Source organism: Felis catus, chromosome B1 (assembly GCF_018350175.1).
Source record: "Felis catus isolate Fca126 chromosome B1, F.catus_Fca126_mat1.0, whole genome shotgun sequence".
Classification (NCBI taxonomy): Eukaryota; Metazoa; Chordata; class Mammalia; order Carnivora; family Felidae; genus Felis; species Felis catus.
Window position 1 is genome coordinate 9,440,947 of NC_058371.1, and position 13,962 is coordinate 9,454,908.

A 13,962-nucleotide genomic window follows, 5' to 3' on the forward strand; every position below is an offset into this window, starting at 1 on the left:
CCTTAGCAGCCAAAAGAGTCAGAAAGCTCTAATTTCCTGCTGCTTCTGGAAGTCATGCCAAGGAGAGAGATGCCATCTTCCTGACTAAGGAATCTACACTGTTGAGTCTGCTCTTTCTTATTTACAAACTGTTCAGTTTTACACTGCAATAAAACAACTTTTACTGGGAATAAAACATAGTTGTAAAAAAATGTGTATAATTCATTGCACATTTATATGCACTGAAATTAGATGGGGCATATTCCATTGACTATGAGCTTGCCATAGTTAACCAGGTATATTACAGTGAAAAGCTATATAATATTTTCCCAGTTGCATTTTCTACTCTCTCAAACTCTCTGGTTTCTGACAGAGCTTGTCTTAAAGATGGAAACTAAGTGTTTTTGAGTGTGGTACCAGTAAGCCTAGAATAATGACACAAATTATTTTGATTAAAAACAAAGCCCATGGTTCATTTTGCTCATTAGATTATTTCAGTAATGGTGTTACTAAACATATATTTATTGTACTTTCCCCAAGATAAAAATGGGCTCTGTACAATCATTTCTTTTCAGTATCGAATAGGAAGAGTGTGGGTTAGAAGGCTTTTTATTAGTTTCCTTTTGTAGAATGACTCTTGGTTAATTAGAATTTGTATCCATTCATAAATACTTCATTGGAAATTTATTAAATAAGCTTTAAGCCTTGTCACTGAGGTGAATGGTGATTGTCTAAGTGAAGCCTGAATTTTTATCTGTAACAATGCCTTTGTCTGGTGACATAATTTCATATGAGCTTAATGAAACTGAGTTTAGCTTACTCCGTTGACCCTTTGTTGCAATGTCAGGCAATGTTTCACATTGAACTATTTTCTATTTCATACTTTACCACTGTATTAGCTCTACTACTGTTTAAATGACTCCTTCATTAATTTGCACAGTGATCCACTGTGCGTTGATATATGTCACAAAACTAAAAAACCTAAAAGTTTTGCTTATTTTTAGTTACTATATATTTTTTGGGTCATTCCTTTGCTTTTTTTTTTTAAGCTGTAAAACCACATTTTATTCAAGAACTATTACAATAAGGAGGAGAAGACTTCAGTACAGAACTGGGCTTAATTCCAAATACTGCATGAACAAGTGGGGGTTCATAGGCAAGGAGCAGGGTGGGAGTCTGTGGATGAAAAAATTCATAAATGGAACTATCAGGTATTAGGGAGGATTCTGGCTAAACCAGCTGGACAGGATTTTTGGTAGAAGAAGACCAGAGTTATTGGATAGCAAGGGCGGCAGATGAGAAATTTGATTGCGTATCAAGGCAAATCAATCATCAAGAGTGAGAGAGTCATGTTAATCTAACATAGCAGGATTGTTGCCATAACTGGGCAATGCAAAGACAAACAAGAAAGCCCAGAGGTCAAGGTCTAATTGGGAAGAGTTCAGAGGAGACTGACTCAGGTTTGGTCCAGGAGAGAGTCTGTCACTTAGCTTGTGTTCTGTAGCAAGAGAAGGGTTTTCCTTTTCATAGTTTCCAACAGTCTTGATTCTATCATTTGTCTTTTTTAATTTATATAAGTGAAATAAAATTCTTAGTATACTGCGTATGCTTGGTCACTTTGTTAGTTATTTTAAACATGACAAACCTAGCTCCTGGTCATTTAGGGTCTATTGCAAATTTTCATTGCTGTAATCTAAATATTCTTAAAGAAAAATTATTAATTTTATGCATAAGCCACAACTGAAATTAGGTTTCCTAATGAATAATTCTGTGGATCCTAAGTTCCTAGCATCGATGTGCTTTCCTCAAAGAAATTTTATTTCTGGGGATTCCTAGTTCCTCTATTCCCTGGGTCTATCAGGGACACAGGACACACCCTGGCCCACCTCCCTAGCCACAAGCTCTGTTTTAAAGAGTTGGGATATGTGTTTCTTCTCTCTCAGAAGACCTCAGAGCTGCTTTTTAAAAATTTTTTTATTTATTGTTAATATGAAATTTATTGTCAAACTGGTTTCCATACAACACTCAGTGCTCATCCCAACAGGTTCCCTTCCACCCCCCATCAACCCTCAGTTTATGCTCAGTTTTTAAGAGTCTCTTATGCTTTGGCTCCCTCCCTAACTTTTTTCCCCCTTCCCCTTCCCCATGGTCTTCTCTTAAGTTTCTCGGGATCCACATAAGAGTGAAAACATATGGTATCTGTCTCTCTTTGTATGACTTATTTCACTTAGCATAACACTCACCAGTTCCATCCACATTGGTACAAAAGGCCATATTTCATTCTTTCTCATTGCCAGGTAGTATTCCATTGTGTATATAAACCAAAATTTCTTATCTGTTCATCAGTTGATGGACATTTAGGCTCTTTCCATAATTTGGCTATTGTTGAGAGTGCTGCTATAAACATTGGGGTACAAGTGCCCCTATGCATCAGCACGCCTGTATCCCTTGCATAAATTCCTAGCAGTGCTTCTGCTGTGTCGTAGGGCAGATCTATTTTTAGTTTTTTGAGGAACCTCCACACTGTTTTCAAGAGCAGCTGTACCAGTTTGCATTCCCACCAACAGTGCAAGAGGGTTCCCGTTTCTCCACATCCTCTCCAGCATCTATAGTCTCCTGATTTGTTCATTTTGGCTACTCTGACTGCTGTGAGGTGATATCTGAGTGTGGTTTTGATTTGTATTTCCCTGATAAGGAGCGACGCTGAACATCTTTTCATGTGCCTGTTGGCCATCTGGATTTCTTCTTTAGAGAAGTGTCTATTCAGGTTTTCTGCCTATTTCTTCACTGGACTATTTGTTTTTCAGGTGTGGAGTTTGGTGAATTCTTTATAGATTTTGGATACTAGCCCTTTGTTCGATATGTCATTTGCAAGCATCTTTTCCCAATCCATTGGTTGCCTTCTAGTTTTGTTGATTGTTTTCTTTGCAGTGCAGAAGCTTTTTATCTTCATGAGGCCCCAATAGTTCATTTTGCTTTTAATTCCCTTGCCTTTGGAGATGTGTCCACTAAGAAATTGCTGCAGCTGAGGTCAGAGAGGTTTCTTCCTGCTTTCTCCTCTAGGGTTTTGATGGTTTCCTGTCTCACATTCAGGTCCTTTATCCATTTTGAGTTTATTTTTGTGAATGATGTAAGGAAGTGGTCTAGTTTCATTTTTCTGCATGTTGCTGTCCAGTTCTCCCAGCACCATTTGTTAAAGAGACTTTTCTCCATTGGATATTCTTTCCTGCTTTGTCAAAAGTTAGTTGGCCATACTTTTGTGGGTCCAATTATTGAGTCTCTATTCCATTGGTGTATGTGTCTGTTTTTGTGCCAATACCATGCTGTCTTGATGATTACAGCTTTGTAGTAGAGGCTAAAGTCTGGGATTGTGATGCCTCCCACTTTGGTCTTCTTCTTCAATATTACTTTGGCTATTCGGGATCTTTTGTGGTTCCATACAAATTTTAGGATTGCTTGTTCTAGCTTCAAGAAGAATGCCAGTGCAATTTTGATTGGGATTGGATTGAATGTGTAGATTGCTTTGGGTAGTATTGACATTTTAACAAATTTATTCTTCCAATCCATGAGCATGGAATGTTTCTCCATTTCTTTATAACTTCTTCAACTTCCTTCATAAGCTTTCTATAGTTTTCAGCATATAGATCTTTTACATCTTTGGTTAATATCATCCTCAATGGGGAAAAACTCAGAGCTTTCTCCTTGAGAACAGGAACACGACAGGGATGTCCACTCTTACCGCTGTTGTTTCACAGAGTGTTAGAAGTTCTAGCATCAGCAATCAGACAACAAAAGGAAATCAAAGGCATCAAAATTGGCAAAGATGAAGTCAAGCTTTCACTTTTTGCAGATGACATGATATTACACATGGAAAACCAGATAGACTCCACCAAAAGCCTGCTAGAACTGATACATGAATTCAGCAAAGTTGCAGGATACAAAATCAATGTACGGAAATCAGTTGCATTATTATACACTAATAATGAAGCAACAGAAATAAAAATAAGAAACTGATCCCATTCACAATTGCACCAAGTATCATAAAATACCTAGGAATAAACCTAACCAAAGATGTAAAAGATCTGTATGCTGAAAACTATAGAAAGCTTATGAAGGAAATTGAAGAAGATATAAAGAAATGGAAAAACATCCCATGCTCATGGGTTGGAAGAATAAATATTGTTAAAATGTCAATTCCTTTCCTTTGAAAGTAGGAAGTTTAGATGAGGTTCATAGGGACTGGGGTAGCTACCAGGAGTTAAGAAAATAAGATCTCATAAGAGTATTGAGAAACATTATTGCATAGAAACAAATTTTTTAATCTTTTAATGGTCCCAGATTCACTCCTGCAGTACAAATTTTAGTACTTATTTTTAAAGATTTTTTTTCATGAAGTAACACAACATTTTTTTTTCTCTCCATTCAAAATAATTTATGCAGCCCTTGATGAGATAATAGGAAAATCCTTGAGAGGAGGCAGTGGTCCCAGATTCTTTCTATTCTTGGCTAAACCAATGACTTTATTAGGACCTCAGTGTCACTTAAATCAAAGTGTCTGAGTTTTGTAACCTAGAGAGGCAGAGATTGAGAGTTGACACGTTCTGAAATTTAAATGGATTGGGGCACCTGGGTGGCTTAGTTAAGCATCTGACTCTAGATTTCTCCTCAGGTCATGGTCGTGTGGTTCATGAGTTCAAGCCCTGAATTGGGCTCCATACTGGCAGTGTGGATCCTGCTTGGAAATCTCTCTCTTTCCTTCTCTTTGTCCTCCTTAGCTTGCTTTCTCTGTTGCAGAGTAAGTTAATAAACTTAAAAAAACTTTTAAAGGGATTCATATGTGACCACTTTTTGGTAGTAACTTAATTGCTCATGAAATGTAGACCAAACTTTTTAAAGCTATTAAAATGTCACCACATAGATTTCTTTTTGTTAGTATACCATTTTGATTTATCTGATTGAGAGAAAATACTCCGTGCACATTTAAGAATACACATGACTTCAAACTCTTATTCACACTCACGTTAGAAATGAAGGATAGAGAAGTATGCAGTTAACACACTATGCCATGATTATTTGCTGACCTGATTTAGGATTAAATTTGGTATCTTTTGAGAAAAGAGTTTGGAATGGAAAAAGGCATTTAAAATAAAGTATGTTCTTCTCTAGTGTAAAATAATCAGTTTGATCAAACAGGATTCTTTATTTCTCATTAAACATTTTGAGCTGTTTCTCTTCTATTAAAAATACCTATCAAAATGTAATAGTGGCTGCTTTCTCAAATAATGAGTTGGCATTATTATGATATTAGATAAGAATACTTTTATTTGTTTCTTAACTGTTTTCATTCTTTTTTTATGCCTTTATCATTGCTATGATAATAAAAACAAAAAGGTCTTCATGAGGAGGTGCCTAATTGGGAGGGACCCTGACAAGTACACTTCCATTTCTAATGAGTTGAGAAAATCTACATGCTAAGTTTTTTTTTTTTCCAATTGAAGTAAAATCGGTTTATAACATTCTGTTAGTCTCAGGTATACAATATTATAATTCGATATCAGTATACGTTAAAAAGTGATCACCACAATAAGTATAGTTATTTATTCATCTCCATTAAATTAACCCCCTCACCCTTTTTACCCACCTCCTAATCAACTTCCTCTCTGATAACCACCATCGTCTGTATCTATGAGGGTTTTTAATTTTTAAATGTTTAATTAAAGTATGGTTCACATATTAAGTCATTTCAAATTGCATTTCTTTACACTAATAATGAAATAGTGGAAAAAGAAAGAAAAAAATCCCATTTACAATTGCATCAAAAAGAATAAAATACCTAGGAATATTTAAGCAAAGAGGTAAAAAGTCTGTACTCTTAAAACTATGACACTGATAAAAGAAATAGGAGTTCGGCTTTGTTCATTTGTTTTGTTTTTAATGTTCTGTATTTGAGTGAAATCATACAGTCTCTGTCTTTCTGTGTCTCACTTATTTTACTTGGCATAATACTCTCAAGGTCCATCCTTGTGGTCACAAATGGTAAGATATCACTCTGTTTTATGGTTGAGTAATATTCCATTGTGTGTGTGTGTGTGTGTGTGTGTATGTATGTATGTGTATATATGCATATATATATATGTGTGTGTATATATATGTGTGTGTGTGTGTGTGTGTATACACACACACACATCACACGCACACACACCTATATCTTCTTTATCCATCTATCAGTGAAAACAGGTTGTTTACATATCTTGGCTATTTTAAATAAGGCTGCAATTAACGTAGGGGTTTATATATTTTTTGAATCAGTGTTTCCATTTTCTTTGGATAAAGACCCAGAAGTAGAATAGCTGGATCACCTATTAGTTGTATTTCTAATTTACTGAGAAATCTCCACGCTCATCTCCATGGTGACTGCACCAATTTACATTCCCACTAGCAGTGTATGAAGGGTTCCCTTTTTTCCATATTACCAATGATGCCTATTTCCTTTTTTAGATAGCCTTTTTAACAGATATGGGGTGATATTTAATTGTGGGTTTAATTTGTATTTCCCTGGTAATTAGTGATGCTGAGCATCTATCTCCTCATGTGTCTGTTGGCCATGTGTATTTTGCTTTGGAAAAAGGTGTATTTAATCCTCTGGCCATTTTTTAGTAGGTTTGCTTGTTTTGCTATTAAAGCTTTTTACACTCATGTAGTCTACTTCTTAATTGTTGGTTTTGTTGTCTTTATTTTTGGAATCTGATCCAAAAATTCATTGCTAAGATGGTAGGAGCTTACTAGCTATGTTTTCTTCTGGGATTTTTATAGTTTCAGGTGTCACATTCAAGTTTTTAATGCATTTTTGAGTCGGTTTTTATGTAAGGTGGTCCATATTCTTTTGCATATGGCTGTCCAGTTTTCTTAACACCATTTATTGGAGACTGACTGTCCTTTCCCCCATTGTATATGCTTGGCTCTTTTGTCATCAGTTAATTGACCAAATAAGTGTGGGTTTAGTTCTGGGCTGTCTGTTGTACCCCATCGATCTCTCTCTCTCTCTCTCTCTCTCTCTCTCTCTCTCTCTCTCTCCTCTCTCTCCTCTCTCTCTCTCTCGCTGGTTTTTTTCTTTTTTTTATGTCAACACTATACTGTTTTGATTATGATAATATTGTAGTATAGTTTTAAATCAGAGACTATGATACCTCCAGTTTTGTTTTTCTTTCTCAAAATTCCTTTGGCTCCTCAGGATCTTTTGTGGCTCCATATACATTTTAGGATGCTTTATTCTAGTTCTGTGAATAATGCTATTGGAAATTTGATAGGGATTACAATGAATCTATAGATTTCCTTGGGTATGATGGACATTTTAACAATATTATTCCAATCTGTGAGCACAGAAATCTTTCTGTTTGTGTTTTCTTTATTTGCTCTCACTTGCGTATTACAGTTTTCAGAGTACAGGTCTTTCAACTCCTTGTGTAAATTATTTCCCAGGTATTTTTCTCTTTTTAATGGAATTATAAGTAGGATGGTTTTTTGATTTCTCATATTGATAGCTCATTTTTAGTTTAGGGAAATACAACAGATTTCTTTATATTGATTTTGTATCCTGCAATGTTACTGAATTTATTTATTATTTCCCACAATTTTTTGGTCATTTCTCTCAGATTTTGTATATACAGTATCATTATATCTGCACATAATCACTTTTAGTTTTTTTCCATCTTGGATGGCTTTTATTTCTTGTCTAATTGCTGTGACTAGGATTTCAAATATGATATTGATTAAGGTGGCAAAAATGAGCATCCTTGTCTTGTTCCTGGTCTTAAAGAGAATGCTTTAGTTTTTCACCATTGAGTGTGATAAACGCTGAGGGTTTGCCCTTTATGTCCTTTATTATATTGAGGTAGGTTCCTTCTATAACCATTGTTGAGAGTTTTTATCCTGTATGGATGTTGGGTTTGCTCATTTGATTTTCTGTATGTGTTGATATGATTGTATGATTTTTATCTTTGATTTTGTTAACATGGTATACCATATTGATAGTTGGATTTTCAACCATTCTTGAATCCTTGCAGTAAATCCCACTTAATAATGGTGTATGATCCTCATGATGTAAAGTTAAATTACTTTGCTCATATTTTGTTGAGAATTTTTGCATCTCTGTTTGTCAGGGAAATTGTAATTTTCTTTCTGTGGTTGTTCATGTCTGATTTTGGTATTGGGGTAATGCTGGCCTCATAACGTTTGGAAATGTTCCCTTCTCTTCAGTGTTTTGGAAGAGTTTGAAAGGACAGGTATTAAGTCACCTTTGCTTGGTAGAATTCACCAGTGAAGCCATCTGGTCCTGAATTTTGTTTATTGGGAGGGTTTTGATTACTTAATCTCCTTTCTAGTATTCAGGCTATTCACATTTTGTCTTTCTTCATCATTCCATCTCTGAAAATTGTATGTTCTATGAATTTACCCATTTCTTCTTTGTTGTCCAATTTGTTGGCATATACTTGTTCATAATATTCTCTTTTTGGCCTCTGAAATCTGTGGCATCAGTTGTGTAACCTCTCCTATTTTATTTCTCTGTTTATGTGAGAATTATTTTTTTTTCTGGGTAAATTTATCTAAAGGGTTGCCAATTTTGTTTATTTTTTCAAAGAACTGTCTCTTGGTTTTATGAATTTTTTTATTATACTCTTCTTTATTTCATTTGTTTCTGCTCTGGTATTTATTATTGCCTTCCTTCTATTAACTTTGGGCTTCACTTTTTTTTTTTTTTTTTCTTGATTAGATTGTTTCTTGAGATAGGCCTTTAGTGCCATAAACTTCCCTCTTAGAACTGCTTTTGATGTGTTCCATAGATTTTGGCTTGTTGTATTTCTAATTTCATGTGTTTCCAGGTATGTTTTGATTTATCCTTTTATTTCTTTCTTGACCCATTTGTTGTTAAGTATAATGTTTAATGACTACTTGTTATTTTTTCCATTATTTTTCTTATGGTTGATGTCTATCTAAATACCATTGTGATTGGAGAAGATTCTTCATAGGATTTCAACCTCCTTGAACTTCTTGATGGTTGTTTTGGGCCTACATGTGATCTGTCCTGGAGAATGTTTCATATGCATTGAGATAAATGTGTATTCTGGGTTGGGATGGGATGTTCTTATATATCTATTAATTCCATCTGATCTAACGTGCCATTCATGGCCAATTTTACTTATTGATTTTCTGTCTGTATGATCTATCCATTGATGTAAGTAGGGTAGTAGAGTCCCCAGGATTATTGTATTGCCGTAAATTTCTCCCTTTAGGTCTATTAATATTTATTGTATATTCTTAGGTGCTACTTTATTGGGTGCATAAATAATTACACTTGCTATATCCTCTTGTTGGATGGACCCCTTTACGTTATGTAATGCCTTTTTAGTCTTTTATTACAGACTTTGTTTCAGTTTATTTTTTCAGGCTTAAAACACCTACTGAACCTTTGTTTTGGCTTTTATTTGCACAGAATATCTTTTCCCTTCCTCTCACTTTGAGTCTGTGTGTGTCCTTATAGCTGTCTTGTAGGCAATACATATATGTAGGCAATATATAGATGAGCCTTGACATTTCACCCATTTAGCCACTCTCTGTCTTTTGGAAATTTTAGTCCATTTATGTGTAAAGAAATTATTGATAGGTACTTACTATATTTTTGTCAGTTGATTTCTGGCTGTTTCTTTAGTACTTCCTTCTTCCTTTATTCTTCTCTTGTTCTCTCCCTTATGATTACTTTAGTGTTGTATTTAGTTTCCTTTTTCATTTTCTTTTGTGTATGTGCTACAGGTTTTTGCCTCATGATTACCATGTGTTTCATATACGACAGTCTGTATAGTAGCTCCCCCACCCCCGTATCTGTGAGGGATATGTTCCAAGAACCCTGGTGGATGTCTCAAAGTATAGATAGTGCTGAACCCTGTACATGTTTTACTCTACATACCTAGCTATGATAAAGTTTAATTAATAAATTGGGCACAGTAAGAGAGGAACAGTAACAACTAATACTAAAGTAGAACAATTATAACCATGTGCTACAATAAAAGGAGAATGTGGTCTCTTTTCCCCTCAAAAATGTATAGAACTGTACTTGCTCTTCTTGTGATGATGTGAGATGGTAAAGTGTCTGTATGATAAGATAAAGTGAGGTGAATGACACAGGAATTGTGATGTAATATTAATCTGCTACTACCCTCTGATGCTATATCAGGGAGATCATCTGCTTCCACACTATGGATGAAAAGCAACACCAGGGATTTGGTATACTGTATATTGTATGGATATGTATGGATATATATACCCACACATATCTATACACACACACACACACACACACACACACACACACACACACACACAAATGTGTGTGTGTGTGTGTGTGTGTGTGTGTGTGTGTGTGTATGTATAAAGTGGATGGAAACATAAATTTGAATGCATTTTAAAATCTCTGCATTTTGCCCCCCTATTTTATATTCCTCATGTCACATTTTTCTTCTTTTTATTTTGTATCTCTTTTAATAATGGCAATTAAAGTTAATTTTACTACTTTTATCTTTCAACCTTTATGCTAGCTTTATAAGTGTTTAATTCCCTATCTTGACTATGTTTCAGTGTCTCTGGCCTGGGTCCTGGGAGGACTGCATGTGCACATGCGCTTCTGGAAAGGAGTATCTCAGATACCCACAGTCCCTACCCCCCACCCCACCCCAGAGATTTTGGATGTAAGCACTATTTGTTTCAAAGCCCGATGTTTTTAGGACCTTGTCTCTCTGATGTATGTCCCAAGGGTTCAGGAGCCTGATGTGGGACACAAAGCCGTCACTCTGGAGAGGCTCTAACTCAGTGTTATCACTCTTGATAGGGTTCACTGCACTAGGGCTGGGAGTTGTGATGAGACCGTGTCTCTGCCTTTGCTACCTCTCATAGTGTGGCCCTTTTATCCCTTTTTGTGGAGGAAGCCGTTTATCTAGTATTCTGTTCTCTTTCAGTGGGAATTACTCCATTTGTAGCTATAGATGTGGTGTGTCCATGGAAGGAAGTGAGTTCATGATTTTCCTAAGCTGCCATCTTGGACCATCTCCTCTCAAGCTAAATTATTTTCAAAGTTGAAAAAAGTGTTCAATGATGTTTAACACATCACTAATTGGTAACATCTGAATATTTCTAAAAAGTAATGAAAATTCAGTTTGAATCAAAATATATTCAACACATTTTTCTTTACACTGTGACTGGCATCTTCCATATTTAGTAAACTAAAAAAAATTTATAAAGCAATAAAATAATGGATTCTCATAAGATTATTCAGTTATGGCTGCATATAAAATAAATCTAATAAAATGCAGCAGGAAGACCATGTCCTTTATGGTGACATTCGAGTAATCTGGGGTAATAGATGTTTCACTCTGTGGAGTTTGCGCTAGGATTAGCAACATTTTCATGCTCTTGGGGTGGCATTAGAGTCTTCGAGTTGAGATAATGTTTTATTACATTTTCAATGAAATATGAGTTTACAAAAGTATTTCTGTGTTTTCCAAATTTCATGACACAGTTTAATAGTACCAAAAAGACTTCTGTCTTTGAAGATTTCTGGTAGCTTTTGGAAAACCACATCTCTTAATTTTCAACACTGTTTAATATATCAGCTCTTACCAACTGAGATTTATGGACAGATAGCATTTTGTGCTGGAATATTATGAATATTTAAAAAATGTAAAATGATAATAAAGTATGTTAGAAATAGATTACAAACCAATATTTTTGTATGCAAGCTAACTTGTAAACCACTGGTTCTCATGAGAGGACACTTTCAGTGTATGGAGGATATTTGACAATGTCTGGAGATATTTTCAGTTGTTGGAACTTGGGAGAGGTGCCAGAATTTAATGGATAAAGGTCAGGGATACAACTAAACATCGTACAACGCACATAGCTCTGCACAACGGAATATTATCTAGCCCTAAATGTCAATAGCATCGAGGCACAGAGACCTGTGTTATGCTAATCACTGCACTGCAAAAGTAGGTGCTGATCAAAATATGTTGTTTGCCTTGTGAAACTCGGGGAAAAAAGAAAACTATATCCAAACCTTTACATTTCTGACATCTGTGCTGCTTGTGATTGGAGATTCTCTTTCTTCTAAATATCTATTGTGTGTTCCATTGACTGCTGGGATAAGAGCCACTTGTTTCTACAATAATTGTCACAGGAAAACCGCCAGATGGTGATACTAAGAGGGCACCATAAAAAAAAAAAAGATGAAAGAAAGAAAACTGTGTTTTCCTTCTCATTTCACTTTCTTTTATAGGCTAAGTTGATCTGATGCTTGAAATACGATCTATCCTTCTTTGAGTAGAAGAAAAGATGATTCATTTATGCAGATGGCATCCAAATATTGATCAGATATGACTTGTAAGATTCTTTTAATATACCTGATTATTATTTGTCCCTACTATCCCTTTAACATTGTTGAATGGGGGGAGGGATTCTTTGACCTCTAAATGAAAATTTTGGTAGGTTTGTGATTCTTCATTTTTCTCTTGGTGGGGGGGGGGTCCTGTGGTAATTTTATTTATTTATTCAAAATTTATTTTATTTATTTAGAGAGTGAGAGTGAGAGAGAGAGAGAGAGGTCATTAGGGCCAGAGAGAGAGAGAGGGAGAATCCCAAGCAGGCTCCCTACTGTCAGCACAGAGCCTCATGTGGAACTCAAACTCACTAAACCATTAGATCATAACCTGAGCCAAAATCAAAAGTCAGACACTCAACTGACCCAAGTATCCAGGCACCCTAGATCACAAAATGAAGTAGGAAACTGACAGTTAGAATGCCTAGTCCTTGATAATAACTATGCATTTGATTTAAATCTCCATTGTGAGACAAAGGATTGGCTTCAGCCAGATTGCCTGCTGCCTGAGAACAGAAATAGCCACGTACTGTTCTCTTTCCATTCACTTCATCCCAAAGCCTCCTAAGTTGGAAAACGGGAAGTAGTGAAGGGGTAGAGTTTTACCCAAAGTTTTTACTCTACTGGTACTTCTTGAAAATGATTTTGTGTTCTTTACATCTGGCAGGGTGTTCTAGCTGATTTTCACTAGTTAGTACTCTCATCTAAGCTCTCATGATCTAGGCTAAGTTGTCATGATGTCTTTGGGGTTCCTCTGCTTGGACTCTGCCCTGACGCAGGCTATGGGTACCCTTCCCTTGAGTATTTGTGTCTGCAAGGTTCTGGTTTTAGAGGAGCTCCCTCCCCACCACCACTGGAAGACCTTTTACTTGGTTTTTATTATGTGGACCAATAATACTCGTAAGCAAAAGTCACACTGACTCCAGGCTGACTCTTTCTCCTCCCACATGACAAAATATCTGGTCTGAAGGAAACACCACCTGTTATTTACCTTGACAAATTCTATGCTGAGTTTACTACCAAAGAATTTTAGCCCTACATCGTTTTTGCCTTTTCAACTTCCTGAAGGGGAATAAAGACAGGAGTGTGACTCACCTTCTGATCTCTGTGCGACGCACACCATGTTAAGAGTGGTCCTTGACTTCAGGACAACATAGCGCTTACCCCGTTGTGCAAATTTAGCAGGGAGTGAGGGGATTCTCAGTCACTGATTTGTCTAGCTGCTTGGAAAATCTGGGCTCAGCATTTACTTGGTTAACCTCCGTTTTGCGTCGATAACAGACTAAGTTAAAACTTCTAAGTTACCAATTCCGATGACCAGAAGAATTTAAAGCATAATTTGCTCGTGGCCCAAAATTTCATAATATTGGGTCAAAATGATAAGCAAAACCGTGCGAATATCATTTTATTCATGAGTCTTTCTGGTAATTAAAAAAGGTAAATACTGCACATGTCATGACAGGAATTTATTTACCTCGTAGATTATGTTTTTGCCCAAATAATTGTGTGATACTTCAAATAAAGCAATGGGGAGGACGAAAATCCATGTTTTTAAATTTACC